This window comes from Benincasa hispida, chromosome 4 (genome assembly GCF_027475165.1).
Source record: "Benincasa hispida cultivar pf3 chromosome 4, pf3_genome.v1.1, whole genome shotgun sequence".
Lineage (NCBI taxonomy): Eukaryota > Viridiplantae > Streptophyta > Magnoliopsida > Cucurbitales > Cucurbitaceae > Benincasa > Benincasa hispida.
Window position 1 is genome coordinate 14,962,039 of NC_143481.1, and position 16,339 is coordinate 14,978,377.

Sequence of the window (16,339 nt, forward strand, 5' to 3'; positions counted from 1 at the left end):
GCGATCATGCAACACACATACAATAGCAAACCTTCTCTCGACGCAGATGCTATGGCTTCTAATACTAGAACGCATGCGATATATGCGATGAGTCTATAGGACCTACACATAAGCCTCTATTCCTATCCATGCGATGAAAAATGACACACACACAAATAAGGTGACCACATAATATCATACCTATCTCTAGGGTGCTTGCGATGTAGGTTGGAAAATAGAGCTTATCTCTAAGTCCCTATCTCTTACTTATGCAGATCTATTCTTGCTATCTTGAGTCTAGATTCTAACCTAGCTCTCTCGAGTCGTTAGATTCTTTCTTTAGAATCTCTCTCGAGTAGCTCTAAAAAGGTGTTGGGCACAGCATAAAACAAGATAATCGCATGCAATGAAGATCCTAGGTCATGTTAGCTTTGTTCTTCTCAATCCATTCGATAAGTTTAGCTACTCACGCGTGCTTTCAAGAGAGTGAACAAATGTAGATAAAGAAATTCCATTGTATATGTATAGAGTTGAAATACAAAATAACAATGCAAGATGAGAATAAAGAGCCTGGTAGCAATCTCTTGCTTCCCAAGGCTTTTACACTATCTTTTCTACTCTGATCAAAAGATAGTGTCGCTCTCGCGAGAGTCGGCCCGCTCTTTTTATTTCCATGCCTCCGGGTCTTCTCTCAATTTTCTTGAGCGACTTCCTGGCTGAACACTTCCTTCTCATCCTATTCTTTAGTAGCTTCCACCAATCTTCTGCTTGTTTTTGCAATAAGAATGTGGCAAGACTTACCTTATGGTTTTCAGGACATCTCATCACCTCGAAACATTTTTCTATTTGATTCATCCATGCTTCTGCATCTATAGGATCCTTTGTTCCTTCAAAGTTTGTGGCTTCTAATGCCTTTAACCGTTCTATCCCATATTTCTTCTCGGGATCAGGTTGTATATTTTCTAATCTTTCTTGGAGTTTTTGGGTGAATTTATCCATTTGTTCTTCCTCCCTGGATTTTTCTCTTGAATGGCTTGAGGCACTTTCACTTTCGTTTCTAGAGGGTTGCCTCGTTCTATGTTTTCCACCTCTCAACATTTTGTCTACAATCATTCACATATAAATTAGACATATGTTATCAACATACTATTTTTATTTATCAACATTGTTGCTATTTACATTAGTAGTTTCTTCCAGTTTACATAGTTATTTGTTTTACTCATTCCCCGATAGTCATAAGTTTTCAAAGTTAAGGCGCATCCTCTCGTTCCTCCATACACACCTCTCTTGAACATGTCCTATTTCCTTACAGAAAATAAAAAATTTATAGGATTCCACGTTGTTAGAGTCATAAGTGGCATGTTCCTCGAATTCGATCAAGATACGTCGAGGAATATCCTTCTTTCCTGCATGCGCCCATTCTTGGTCCACCATCAGTTCAGGCAGTATGTTGTTACTTCTTGAACTTGAACCTCCAGCCAGTTCTTGTTGATATTTTTCCTGAATCTCTCTTGTTTTCCTCTAAAAGGTATAACAATTTTTGCGGATATGGCCAACCTTGCCATACCTATAGCAAATTCCGGTCTATCTCAGACACAGACCGCTATGATTTTTACCACACTGTGGACATCCCATGTTAGTTCGGGATTCCACCAAGTTTGCATTGTTCAAGGTAATAGGATATTCAGTATTATTATTCACACTATTCTCAGATCTTTCAGGGTTTTCCCCTGGGTTAGCACTGCGGTCTCCAGTTCGCGTTCCAAAGTAATTCCACCACCGTCTTGTCTGCTCGGATTCATTTCCTACAGTGGACATTATTTAGGTTATTACTTACTAATTTCCTTATTTTCACTTATTTTTTTTTCATGTTATCCTATGTCCACTTATTATTCCTCATTTCTTTTCCTAACCTTTCCTGATTCTACTTTAGGTTTTTCCTAATATATTTCATTATATTTATTCCTTTTTAGGTTTTGACCTGGCCTAGTTTCTAATATTATCTGGCTTTCCTACCTTAGGTAAGCCTTTTCCTGATGCCACTTTGGCTTTAACCTATCCATTTTTCCTTTATTTTTCCTAGTTTTTATTTATACTTATGCCAGACTCAACTTTTTCCCAGGTTTTATGTAAACCTTTGCTCTGATACCAAACTGTCACACCCCCTCCCTAGCCTTAGCCCCCAAGACCTGGAAGGGAGCGTGAGGGTACACCAGTAGTATTTTAAGACAATATTTAAATTCAACATTTCCCCCCTTATTTATTAAAGACTTCAACATATTTACAACACTCTATCTAACTTTCATACACATAGTTAAATTTCCTATATTCTTTATTACATGATCCGAGCTGTGCCCTGAGAATTTACCAAGTCTTGGTGTGTTAGTGGTTAGTAGACTCCTTCCTGAACTTCCTGGGGGGGGGGGGGGTGGTGGGGGGAGGGGAGATATAAGAAAACATTTGGAAGAGTGTGGCTACTAAGCCCAGTAAGTGGTTCTTTTAGAATAATAATCACTTTACAAAACATATTTTTGGGAAATAAATCACATAATCACAATTCTAGTATAATCTATGCATGATCATATATACATTTATTCAATTATCATCCTCCAGTTCCATGCTATACGTGGCATGCTCATATCATGGACACATTATCAATCACAACAACTTTTTATGGAGACTTTCCTATAACCCACTTCTCCTGCCAATGTGCACATTGACAATTCTTTTCCCGCTAGTCATGCATAGGTATTTGACTATATTTCCCGCTGGTCGTCACCGACTATTATTTTTTCACCGATCGAGGCCGACTATATTTTTCCGCCAAACACCTTTTATTAAGCATGCTAACTTATGTAATCTGGGTATAATCTCAGTTTCCATTACAATTTCATAAACAATATCATGGCAACAACATAATCATCATAAGCATGCATTTAGCACTTACATGCATTTATCCATATATTAACGCATAAAACTAAGTAAACACTCACTGTTAGCAAGTTTTTCCACTAAAATCACCTTGAGAATACTTTCCTGAGAATTCCTCCATATTAATGGAAATTCCTCAAGTAATATTTGTTATATCAATAAATAATGTCAAACTAGCCAAAATACTATTATATAATGAAAACACCAGCTTACCCTACTCCAATTTAGCCAAAATACCAAAATTAGCCTCTTTAGAGGTTATTTGGATCGTTGTAGGCAGTTGAGCGTTGGGCAGTAAGCAAGGTGGGCGTGTTGTGCCGCACAAGGGGACTGGCACATTTGGGCCTGCGTTGCGCTGCACGGGGGAGGCCACTGCACTAGGCTAGCGCATGGGATGCGTCGAGCGAGGTGCGTGTGGACGGACGGATGGATGGACGCATCGCTGCATGTACGCAGGGTGTGGGCTAGCTATGCGTCCGGCTGACTCAATGCCTCACCAACGCAACCTTGCTTCTTTTGATCTCCAATCAACTTGGCAGCCTAATAACTCAAGCGTAACTCTCTAAATATGCTCTCAACACCCGATTTAAGTGATGGTATGAATGAATTCCCCTTGCCCAACCCCTCAATTTATAGCCATTTCAAACTCACCCCATGTTGACAACACAACTCCCATTTGTCTCACTTTAGAGCTGCCAACACTTAGTCTACCCAGCCTAGCTTTGAGTTGTTCTCATTTTAGCTTGCCAGCCAAAATCTCCTTTTTGCATGAAATCTCCTTCACCCACCTCCTACTTGGGGTGATAAGACTTCAATTGCATGAAATCTCCTTTAGCCACCTCCTACTAGAATTTTATGTGATCCTCCTTTTGCCACCTAAATTACTTAAATACTTCACATATTTCTCTACTTAAATTTTTTAAGACTTATACTCGTATACTCTTGGCATTCTCCCTTCAAGTTTTCCATCAATTAGCCTTACTTTTTATCCTTAACGCATAGTAATTCACCCTTCCTTCATCAAAGTGCTGCTTAGCCAACGCATGAGTTGGTCATCACCAACGCATAGGGTGGCAGCTCACCCTCGACGCATGGCTTGTTAGGTGTGCTTGCTCGGCCTACTAAGCATGGACACATGGTGCTAACCATCGACGCACGGTGTGCTGCCTAGACAGTTGCACGTTTGGCCACATAGGCATGCTCAGCCGCATAGGCACTCTCGACCGCATGGGCGTGTCTCGTCGCATGGGCGTGCCTCGTCGTATGGACGTGCCTCGCTGCATGGGCGTGCGCTTGGCATAGGATGGCTTGCCCGCTTGCCATTTGACGCATAGGCAACACGCTCGACATAAACCATTGATGCATGGGCTGCGCGCTCGGCATACACCATCGACGCATGGGCTGTGCGCTCGACATATACCATCGATGCATGGGATGCACGCTCTGTATACACCATTGACGAATGGGCTGCGCTTGATGCACGGCCTATGCACTTGTCCTTGAGACATGGCTGCATGCTTGGCGCATGGCCTGTGCGCTTTTCCCTGACGCATGGCCTACGCACCTAGCATGCTCACTCGACGTATGCTTGCTGCATGTGTCTGCATGGCTCATGTATGCCTTTGCGTTGGTTGTATTCAACCCTTAGCCATTTTTTTCAAGTTTTCTTGCATCCATCCTTCATGCCTTCTTGCGTCCAATGTGTTTCAAGCCCTTCATAGGCATTTAGACTTTTGGTCACCTTTTTGGATAATTTTTTATGTTTTTCTCCCTTTACCCCACTATCCTTACTTAGGATTTTTCATTTAACCTCCCACTTTAGATTTAGTGTTAAGGTCTTACAATGGGCACATCTTCATCCACTTTATAATCCAAAATGATGAAGTCTGCTGGCAAGATGAATTTATCAATTGAGATTGCAACATCTTTCAACTCTCCTTTAGGGTGTATTCGGGATCTATCCGCAAGCATGAGAGTTTCCTTCATGGGCGTGGGTGTGCCAATATCCAATCGTTGGAAGATTGATAGCAGCATTGTGTTTATATTCGCCCTAAGATCATATAGTGCTTGGCCACTATAGACCCCTTCAATGGAGCATGGTATCGTGAAGATTCCTGGGTCGCACATTTTTGGTGAGATCATAGCAATTTGCGTCATTGTTGTGTTCTTGTCTTCATCATTTTGTTTCTCTTTCAATCTTTGCGGAGCTGGTGGTTGTTGGACTTCTTCTGTCTCATGTTCTGAAGGCTTGAGGGCGGACGCAACTTCAGGGTTCATTTTCTCGGGCTTTTCCGAATTATAAATCAATAGGTCCTCGGTTGTCACCGCATTCAAGTTGGTTGCAATGGGCTTCTTCCTACTTCCGCAGTCATTTTGTCACTTAGCAAAGAAACTGCTAAGCATTGTTCCTTTCCCGTACCCCCAGCGTTGCGAGGAAGCTCAGTTGAGCTTGGCAATGCTTCTTGCGGTCTATTTTTGAGCTCGCCTACAATTTGTCCCAACTGAATTTTGAGATTTCGAATGGACGTTGCTTGATTCTGAAGCACTAATTCATTCTTCTCAATGTATTGCTTCAACAAGCTCTCTAAGGACGAGGATTGCAGTGGTTGCGAACTACTGGCTTGACTATTCGTTGGACCGTTTGTTTGCGGGAAAAATCCAGGTGGCCCTTCTTTTACGCCACTGGTTGAAAGCTGTGTTGTTGATTTTTCCACGCAAAATTTGGGTGGTTTCTTCACTCGGGGTTGTATGTATTAGAATAGGGATTATTCTTTATGAAGCATACTGACTGTGGATTTCCTGGGCATTCTTCCATCTGATGAGCGTCTCCGCAAATGACATAACTTACGGTTGTTTGAGCAATTGCGTTGACCTGCCCTTTCTTTGCTCCCGTGTTATTAATTGCGATGCCTTGAATCAAACTCATCATCGCAGTCATTTGGTTCTGTAGGGATGTGATGGCCCCATTGTTTGCATCATTATCTTTTATTCTCAATCTCTGATCGCTCTCTCTCCAGTCCTCGTGATTTTCAGAGATGTGATCTAGGATTCTCTTGGCCTCGTCATACGTTTTGTTTAGCAGACCATCAGTGGCTGCCGCATTGGTAGCGGTCTGCGAAGAGGGATTTAATCCGTGATAAAAGATCTCCATTTGCAGGCAGTCTGGTAATCCATTGTGTGGATAGTCCCTTACCAGCTTCTTAAACCTTGCCCAAGCATCGCTCAACGATTCGTCAGTTTCTTTTTAAAATTTGTTATTAATTTCCTTCTCCTAGCATTCTCAGTTGGTGGGAAATACTTCTTCATAAACTTTTCCACCACTTGTTCCCACGAAGTTATCTCTCCTGGTTCGAGAGAATACGCCCATTTTCTTGCCTGATCAAACAAGGAAAATAGGAACAGAGTTAGTAGAACTTCTTCGGTAGAGATGTTCGGGAACAAAAAAGTGTTGCAGATTGCTATGAAGCTCCGGAGATGGGCGTGCGGTTCCTCGCCACGCCGTCCTTTGAATTGTCCTATAGTCTAGATCATTTATAGGATCACCAATTTCATCTCGAATCGGGATCCATCAAGGTAGGCCTCATGATTCCTGGAGAGAAATCTAGAGGTTTGGTGATGCATAGTCCCAAATGGGCCTATTAAGATTGTTTGCCAGTAGGATTGGATTCACCATGACATTGTTTTCGTTTGGTGCTCCATTTCCACTGCCATATCGTCTTTATCTGGTTGTTGTTGTTGGCGGCTGTCTCTTATTCTCCTTCTGAACGTCCTCTCAATCTCTGGGTCATAATTCGTCAGAGATTGAGAGCTGCAAAGAAATAAAAAAAATTACCGTTAGCACACTGATTTACCGAAGTCCTTGGCAACAACGCCAAAAACTTGATGCATTATTTTATGAGGTGAAATAATGGAATGAAATGCGGTGATGGAAATGCGTTGAGCAACAAGTTTTCTCAGTGGAATCCAAGTATAAACCCCACTGAGTTTCCTTGTAAGTTTAGAGTCAAACTCAGGGACTTGGGAAAACGGTATGCGGTGGTAATTTCAGGAAGACTTTGCGGTAACCGGTAACTCAAATATTTGTTTGGTGTTGTTGTTTTTGGTAATTAAATAAATGAATGAGGCAGAGTTTTGAAACGAGTTGATAATACAGAAGATGCGATGAGTATGCGGTGAACGGGTTGAGAAGGGTTTCGGCTAACATTTCCTATGATGCATTCATGTTATGCGATCATGCAACACACATACAATAGCAAACCATCTCTCGACGCAAATGCTACGACTTCTAATACTAGAATGCATGCGATATATGTGATGAGTCTATAGGACCTACACATAAGCCTCTATTCTTACTTATGCGATGAAAAAATGACACACACACAAATAAGGCGACCACATAATATCATACCTATCTCTAGGGTGCATGCGATGCAGGTTGGTAAATAGAGCTTATCTGTAAGTCCCTATCTCTTGCTTATGTAGATCTAATCCTACTCTCTCGAGTCTAGATTCTAACCTAGCTCTCTCGAGTCATTAGGTTCTTTCTTTAGACTCCCTCTCGAGTAGCTCTAAAGGGTGTTGGACATAGCATAAAACAAGATAATCACATGCCATGAAGATTCTAGGTCATGTTAGCTTAGTTCTTCTCAACCCATTCGATAAATTTAGCTACTCATGTGTGCTTTCAAGAGAGTGAACAAATGTAGATAAAGAAATTCCATTGTATAGATATAGAGTTGAAATACAAAATAATAATCCAAGATGAGAATAAAGAGCCTAGTAGCAATCTCTTGCTTCCTAAGGCTTTTACACTGTCTTTTCTACTCTGATCAAAAGATAGTCTCGCTTTCACGAGAGTCGGCCCGCTCTCTTTTTTTTCCATGCCTCCGGGTTCTCTCTCAAGTTGCCTTGAGCGATTTTCCGGTGTCTCTTCCCTTCTCTTGCTCTGTCTTAAAATAAAAGAAAAACTAGGAACAAGGCTATTCTCTCTCTAAGTGTTCAAACTCGCTGAACTAGTTGCACCTCTTTTCTGAAGGCTACCTTCGGTACTTATAGAGCTTCGGGGTGAAAGGTGGCTTCTCTCTTATGATTTCACCGATGAGATGGCTTTAATTCTCTGATTGATGCGTCGAATATTTGTCACCGAAAAGCTGAGTGTACTTGTTATCGTTAGCGGCTTGTCAACTTAATTTGGGTTCGATCGTCATCAGCTTTCTCTCCCATCGTGATTAATTATGCTTTTCACCCAAATATGCCCACCAAGTTGTGTCGGCTCTATGCGAAAATCCTTCTTGAGCAGATGTTTGCGAGCACAAATCACCGTAAAGCCTTGCAGGAACGCTGCGCTCGATCGTTGATTTCTTGTGATCACACTTTCCGTATTGCTTCAACGCATATTCTGCATAAAAATACAAAAGTTAATTGTTCTTATGCGATGAACGCATGCGACTGCTATGTTATGAACTTAATAACGTGCATTTCTGCCCGTTATCAATGAGTTAACAGGTTTACGTTCATGTTATTTTTTTTCATGTTTCATGTTTAATGGTGTGCCTATGGGCCGCTAGACTTGCGTGAGCCAACAGGTTTATGTTAATGTTATTTTTTATGTTTGACGGTGTGCCTACGGGCCGCTAGACATGCGTGAGTCGACAGGTTTACGTTCATGTTATTTCCATGTTTGACGGTGTGCCTACGAGCCGCTAGACATGCGTGAGTCGACGGGTTCACGTTCATGTTATTTTCATGTTTGACGGTGTGCCTACGGGCTGCTAGACATGTGTATCAAGGCAAGATAATACGTCTTTTGGTTCTCTTTCATCATAAAAAATCAATGTAGCTGTATGAGCCATGGGCCATCATTCTCTGCTCATGGATGCATAGCCTGATCCCGGTAATGGGATCACTTACTGAGTATTTTATACTCAACCTTTCTTAATTTATGTTTTTCAGGTAAGGATAGGAATGGACCGGTGGGTGACGAGAGGGACTTGTGATCGTGCCATATGGGACATGTAAATCGCTTTCGCTCAGTTTACGTTTTCAAGCTATTTAAAAGTTTTGATTTGAAACTCAATGTTGGTCAAAATTTTATTTGTTTAAGTTATTTTTTCTTCATTGTTTTAGGGGTCCCGAACAAAGGTTTTTTTCTTTTTTATTTATTTTGGAAAACTATCTTTATTATTTTAATGAAAATTTATTTTCCTCAATGGTCAAAATGTTTTGAATGTAAATGTGTAATTATGAGTAACGACCCTTATCAGAGTACTCAAAAGGTCGGGTCGTTACACCATCAGTAAAGAGCCCCGAGTATTCTCGAAGTGAGAACCCAAAGTGTGGTCTTTTTTTGGTGGAGGAAGGAGGACCCAGGTATTCTCGGAGTGAGAACCCGGGTATTCTCGTTAGTGGCTTATCTCATACATTTAGCCAATTATATCATATATAATTAACCAGTTCAATTTATCATATATAATCAAACTTCTTCTTGTCAATTTGAACATTTCAAATTAACCCAAACACTGATTCTCGACTTTATCCAAGCTACCCAGGGGATCTAATGGACCTGTGGCTCGAAGCTCCAACAGTCCGTGAATAGTTGACTAAACTCTTTAGCCACGAGATCTACCATCCGTTAACTGCCAGGCATTCCACTTAAGACCAATAGCTGAACTCTTCTTACAACAGATATATTTCTGTGTCCATCGGATATAACCAATCATGAGTACAATGACCCTTCACAGATGTTCGTAAGTATAGCTGGGCCAAATTACTATTTTTGCCCTTGTAGTTACATCTCACTCTTTAAGTACCACTGATTCCTCTAATCAATAATACAACATAGTCCAACTATGTGTGAACACCTCTCGGGCCAAGAGATGGTGTGTGGTGCCACATCGTTCAAGCCCCAGAATCAACCCTTAAGGGAGCTATCTATCTACTTACCCCTGCCTCGGGGAAGGAGTGAATTTCATCTTGTGTAGCTGAGTTCCTATCTCCCAAATCAGACGAATCCCCAAAATGGTAGGTTTGAATCGGCGACCTGGCCACTCACACCCATACAAATCAAAGGATCGCTCCCAATGGCAGGAGTTCCCAACTCACTCAGGATTTAGGTCATGTTGCCTATGGTCGTCCTAGTGAAGTGAAGTCTCTATCATGAACGGTGTTATATAAAGAGACGTTCACTTCATGGTCAGGTCTTATACAAACTCTTTGTATAGGACACCTCCGCTTGCATGTCCCCAACATGAATGATCAGGATCAGACCATCTGTGACAAGTCACAACACTTGTGACCATTCCATACCTTCCTCCAAACTGTCCAGCAGTCTGGATCATCTACAGCATCATCGATTTCATTTCGAATCTCGATCCGTCAAGAGTGGGCCTCATGATTCCTAGGGAGAAATCGTAGAGGTTAGGCGATGCATAGTTCCGAATGGGCCTATTACGATCGTTCGCCAATAAGATGGGATTCGCCATGACATTATTTTCATTTGGTGCTCCATTTTCAGGTTGTTCTGCCATATTATCTTTCTCTTGTGGTTGTTGTTGGCGGCTATCTCTCAGTCTTCATCGGAATGTTCTTTCAATTTCTAGGTCGTAATTTGCCAAAGATTGAAAGTTACAAAGAAATCAGAAAAATTACCGTTAGCACACTGAATTGTCGAAGTCCCTGACAACGACGCCAAAAACTTGATGCGTTATTTTATGCGGTGATATAATGAAAGGAAATTGCAGTGATGGGAAATGCATTGTGCAACAAATTTTCTCAGCAGAACCCAAGTTTAAATTCTACTGAGTTTTCTGGTAAGTCCAGGGTTAAACTCAGGGAATAAGGAAAACAATATGCGGTAATAATTTTTAATATGACTTTGCGATAACTGATGACGGGAATTTAGATGTCAATTACTCAACAACTAAAATTCTGTGGATGCAATATGCGATGCATATCCTTAATGTATGCATTGATTATCATGCATCGTGGTCATGCGTTGGAGTGACTTTGTGTTAACAATTGTATGTGATGACCATGTGTTCCTGTCACAAGTTTTCTTGCGCTCACGCCAAGTATAATGCAAACGAAAGTTTCTCGAGTGATCCGAGGTCGAACTCAGGGACTTGTAGCTAGATGTATGTGATAATGTGCATGCGGCAGTTTGAATAAAAGAATGATGGAGGGGTTTCTATGCTAACACTACTCCTACTCCTAAGTAATAGACAACGCAATGAGAATATGAATGAGAGGTAGAGATATGACAACTATTGACAGGAAGTAAATGGATGGAAAAATAGATAAAATGCGGAGATGTCTTCATTTTAACCCTTAAGAGTGACCGCAAGGGCAACCTTAGTCAACACAAGCTATGCGATCATGCTACACACACTTGAGCCTAACTCTAGGACGTATGCGATGTATATGCGATAGTGTCGGAAAGCCTATGCCTGCCTAAACCTCCATAATTCGCTCACGTGCTCTTGCCGCATGAGCGTGATAGCCGCATACTATCGTATCCTACTTACTGGACGCATGCAATATCCTATCGTAGGGTGCATACGCTTTGTAAAAGCAAACAAAGCTTATCTCTAAGTTCCCCATTCTTGCTTATACGTTCCAATCCGCTCTCTCGAGTCTTAGATTTGGGTTTTAGGCTACTCTCTCAAGTATGCTTAAATGATGATTGATGCGCTCATAAGTCAAGGTAACTGCATAAACTTGGCTGACCTAAGATTATTCTTAGCTCTAGTGAACAATAGCCTACATTGCTTAATACGACCAAGCACTTACCCTCCCGGGCAGTTAGTTGTTGCTAACTTTACTCATAGACAAGTGATGCGTTAGCTTCACACTAAACAAATAAGGTTTACTCACACACTCACGCAACGCACACCTCTCGGTGGTTTGCTACATGCTTCATATCCCTAATCAACATGATTAAGTATGCAATACTCTAGCAATCTCACTAAGTGATGCAATGAAGTTATGGATGCTAAGTAAAAAATATGGAGATGGAATCAAAGGAAACATAGAATTGCATTGAACACATAATGTATCACAAAATGTAATACAATACAATATAAGAAAAGAAGAGAAAATGAAAGGACCAGCTGGAAGCAATGACTTGCTTCCAGCGAATGTGCGTCAAGGCTACCGGTGGTGCCATGAAAGGGCGACGGAGTTGAATCTCTCGAGATCTAGCTTCGGTCGAAGGCTCCGGTCATCACTCGGAATGGATGAAGGAGGTGAAGAACTCTCAAGCTTCTTCTCACGCATTTGTCTGGATCACAAGGATCCGCCGTAGGCGAACCTCAGGCGAAAACCTTGGATTCAACCTTGGGCGAAAACCCTGGACAAGTTGAAATTCTGCTCATCGGCTTCTTTATATAGAGCTTGGATCGCCGACAGCATTAATGGACTGCTCTGATTCTGACATTCGCGACGCATTAGTCCTTTCTGAATCTCTGCTGCTAACGGCGTGGTAGGTGAAATGTCAACATCAGCTTTTTATTTTCCTGAGATGTAAGTTGATGCATTCATTCCATAAACCTTGCGTTGATCCCTCTATTATGCATTATCGCGTAGTCGCAATCATTTAGTGATCGCAATCGCTTGACGAGCACAACTTCCCATGTGATGGACGCTTGCGGCTGATTACCGCAACACCCATATGTTGATCGAACGCGTTCGCCTTTGCGATGGAGAATTTCTCCGCATGCGGTCATCTATGCGATAGTCCGGCTTTCGCTTTTGTGTCCACTTCCTGCGTTAGCTACAAAAATAGAACATTGAACACATAAAAACGCATAATAATGGGTTAGCCGAGATTCATCATGCTGAATGACGCAAACTCATTTTCTCATGAGTTTCTAACATAATTGCCGCATATTCTACTTAACAGCCCTCATAATTCTAAATAAAAGGCCTAAGATGACATGCATTTCTGCATGTCATCAATAACCAATAAATCAAAGAGTTGTTGGATTGTTGTTTGCAGTAAAAAATGTATGCGGCAAATTTTAGAAAAGATTGATTATGCGACAAATACACTAAGTATACGGAGGAACAGGTTGAGAAGGTCTTTAGCTAGCATTTCCCGAGAATGCGTTCAAACTATGCGATCATGCTACACTCATGTGACAGCAAATCATTTTCCAATGAAAATGCGGTAACTCCTAATTCTAAGACGCATGCGATGAATGCGATAATGTCTATAGAGCTTATTCCTAAGTTTCTACTTCTTGCCTATGTGATGATGCAAGATGCATACAAAGACAAGGTGACTGTATACAATCATAACCTATCTCTAGGATGCATGTGATACGTTAATAGCAAACAGTGCTTATTTCTAAGCTCCTATCTCTTGATTATGCATTTCTAATCTGACTCTTCCGAGCCTAGATTCAACCTCACTTTTCCAAGCCTATATTCTATCCTTCGACTACCCTCCCAAGTATCTCTAATGGACGAATGAAGCATACATAATACAAGATAATCGCATAGAATGAAGATCCCCAGTTATGCTAGTTAAGTGCTTCTCAACCCATTCGACAGATTTAGCTACTCATGCATAATGTACAGAGAGTGAACAGATATAAAGATGTAAATTCCATTTCTATGGATAAGTTCAGAGTACAAAATGATAATGGAAGATAAGGGTAGAGAGCCTGGTAGCAATTCCTTGCTTCCCAAGACTTTTACACTGTTAACTCTATTCTGCTCAAAAGATGTTCCTGCTTCCGCAGGAGTTGGCCTTCTCTCTGATCTTGACGCTTCCGGCACTCTTCCAAGTTCACCAAAACGATCTCTCAGTATAATTTTACTTACCTCACTTCCGCCTTCTAAATAAAAGAAAAACTAAGAACAAAGCTACTTCTATATAAAGGGAAAAATTATCTAACTGTCGAACTCCTTCACTGAAGATACCCTCTGGTATTTATAGAGCTTAGGGTTAAAGGCTTCTTGTCTCTTATGATTACACTGATGGGATGCATTAATTCTCTGTCTGATGTGCTGAATATTTGTCACCAAAAAGTTGAGTGTACTTGCTACAATGGATCCTTAACGGCTTGTCAACTTAATTCGGAATCGACCATCATCAGCTTTCTGTCCCATCGTGATTTATTATGCTTTTCACCCAGATGCACTCACCAAGTTGCACCGACTCTATGCGACAACCTTCTTGAGCAAATATTTGTGAGCGTAAATGACCGCATAGCCTTGTGGTAACACAATCTTTTGATGCATGTAGACATAAATTTTAGGTCTAAAAACTACAAGTCCATGTCCCCGTTACCAGTTCCCCGACAACGGCGTCATAAACTTGTAGACACATTTTTTTAGATGTGAAACTACAATGCAAGGTTCAAGTCCATGCAATACTACTTCAAGATATGCATTCATAATGAATGTTCTCGTAGTATGTTGTGCGTTGTCACAAGTTTCCTTGCATTGGAACCAAATGTAATTCCACCGTAAGTTTCTCGGTGTGATCCGAGGTCAAACACAGGGACTATTTGAGGTTATTGTGTTATGTTTGTGATACATTCAATCAAGGGTTTTTTTTTCAATTTATAAAAGAGTTGTGTACAAGTATTTAAACATGCGGTAAAGTAAAGTAAAGCAGTAAAAATGCGATAATAAAATAAATTGCGATAAAGTAAATCTAAACTAAGATGATACAAGATACAGAGGTTGAGGCTGACTCTGAAGATTATACAAAGAACATGTTATGCGGTGACATGTCTTATGTGTGAAGAAGAAACAGAAAAGATAATTAATACAAATAGTGCAAGTTCCTTAATTGCATTAAAGATACAAGAACGGTCCCACTTTTCCCTTGGCATACACCTCTCAGTGATCGGTCGCGTTCTCACATCTTTGTGGTTAAACAGGGATGAACGTAATGAACGTGAGGTTTCTTCCATCTCTGGAAGTACTACTCGCTTAGTTAATGCATTCTTCTAACCTTCTCTCGACAGATGAGAATAGCATATTCACTTCTGCTCTCATAAGTGAAGATTTCGTCTAGCATGCCTTAGCTAAACGCATTTATCTCTTTATCACAGATTAAGTTACTCGTTTAATTCATCTAAATTACCAAGGGATTAAGAAAACTTCATGGAGAAAACGATTAATGGAGGAACAGAAATAAATAGAGAAGTGGAAATGGAAATGATCGAGACATTCAATAAAACTATTTAGCGTCTGATACATGATTTATGAATGAGGAGATTAAGAGAATGAAATACAATTGATGAAATAGAGTTAGAAACAAATACAAATAAGCGCCAACGTCTTGGTGCCAATCTGGATGGAGATTTTCTTACCAGCATGGATGGATCGTGCGGAAGGATAAGCTTCCCTCTCAGGCTTGCTCAACCGGTAGCAGGGATCTAAGCACAGAGCTTCACGGTAGGGATTTGGCAGAATTACACTGAGATTCACCTCTCGGCCTTGTCTCTTCTCTTCCCAAATTTCTTCCGATCAGTACTCAGCTCAGCCTCTCTCTCAATAATCTAGCATCAATTAGCCCTCGTATTAAATATATCTTCTCTGAATTCTATGGGGGTATTTATAGGTGAAAAGCTTTGACTCTTGGCTTGTGGACCCCACTTATTGTTCTGGAAATTCTGAAGATGGAGGAATAAATATTCCTTCTGTTATGCAATCAGACCGTCAAATCTGCACAACGGTTAGTTGTACACGTGTCACAATCCTTCGTTTTTTCATTGCTCAGCTGCATCTTTCAATCGGGTGCTCGCATGTGGTGTTGTTTTAATTACCGCATGCGGTTGAAATTCAGCTTAGGATCGACTGTCGCATTGCATCGTCATTGCGTTAATCGTCTTTTCATTATTGATTGACGGGCGCAATGTGACAGAGATGCGTTGTTCAGTTTCTCGTTGAACCTTGATCGCAAGCGGTGACTTGGTTTCTTGTAAAACAGAGTAGAAATATCCTTTTCTAGCATCTTAATGATGTTAGTGGGTGTAATTGCGATAATTTGTAATTATTGTATTTCTTAGTTAATTTTCATACAATTAATGCATATTTTCTCTCTTTTGGCTGCAATATCTGAATAAGGCAGCATAAATAACTTGTATTTCTACAAGTTATCAATGCGTTCAGCCGTTGATTTCTTTGAATCGCATTTTTCGCCTTGTGTTAACGCATATTTTGCACAAAAATACATAAGTTAACTATTTTAATGCGATGGACGCATGCGATCGCAATATTGTGAACTTAATGCTTTTGGACGCAATCTTGTATATTTTTATCAACGGAAACCTACATAGTTTTATAACTTAGCATTGTAATAGCGTGCATTTTTGCTCGTTATCAGATGCTTGTTTCAGTCCATAAATGGATCAATTCAGTTGGCTGATCTACAAGATCCTATACTGAGTTGAAGTACATCGACTCCATCTCA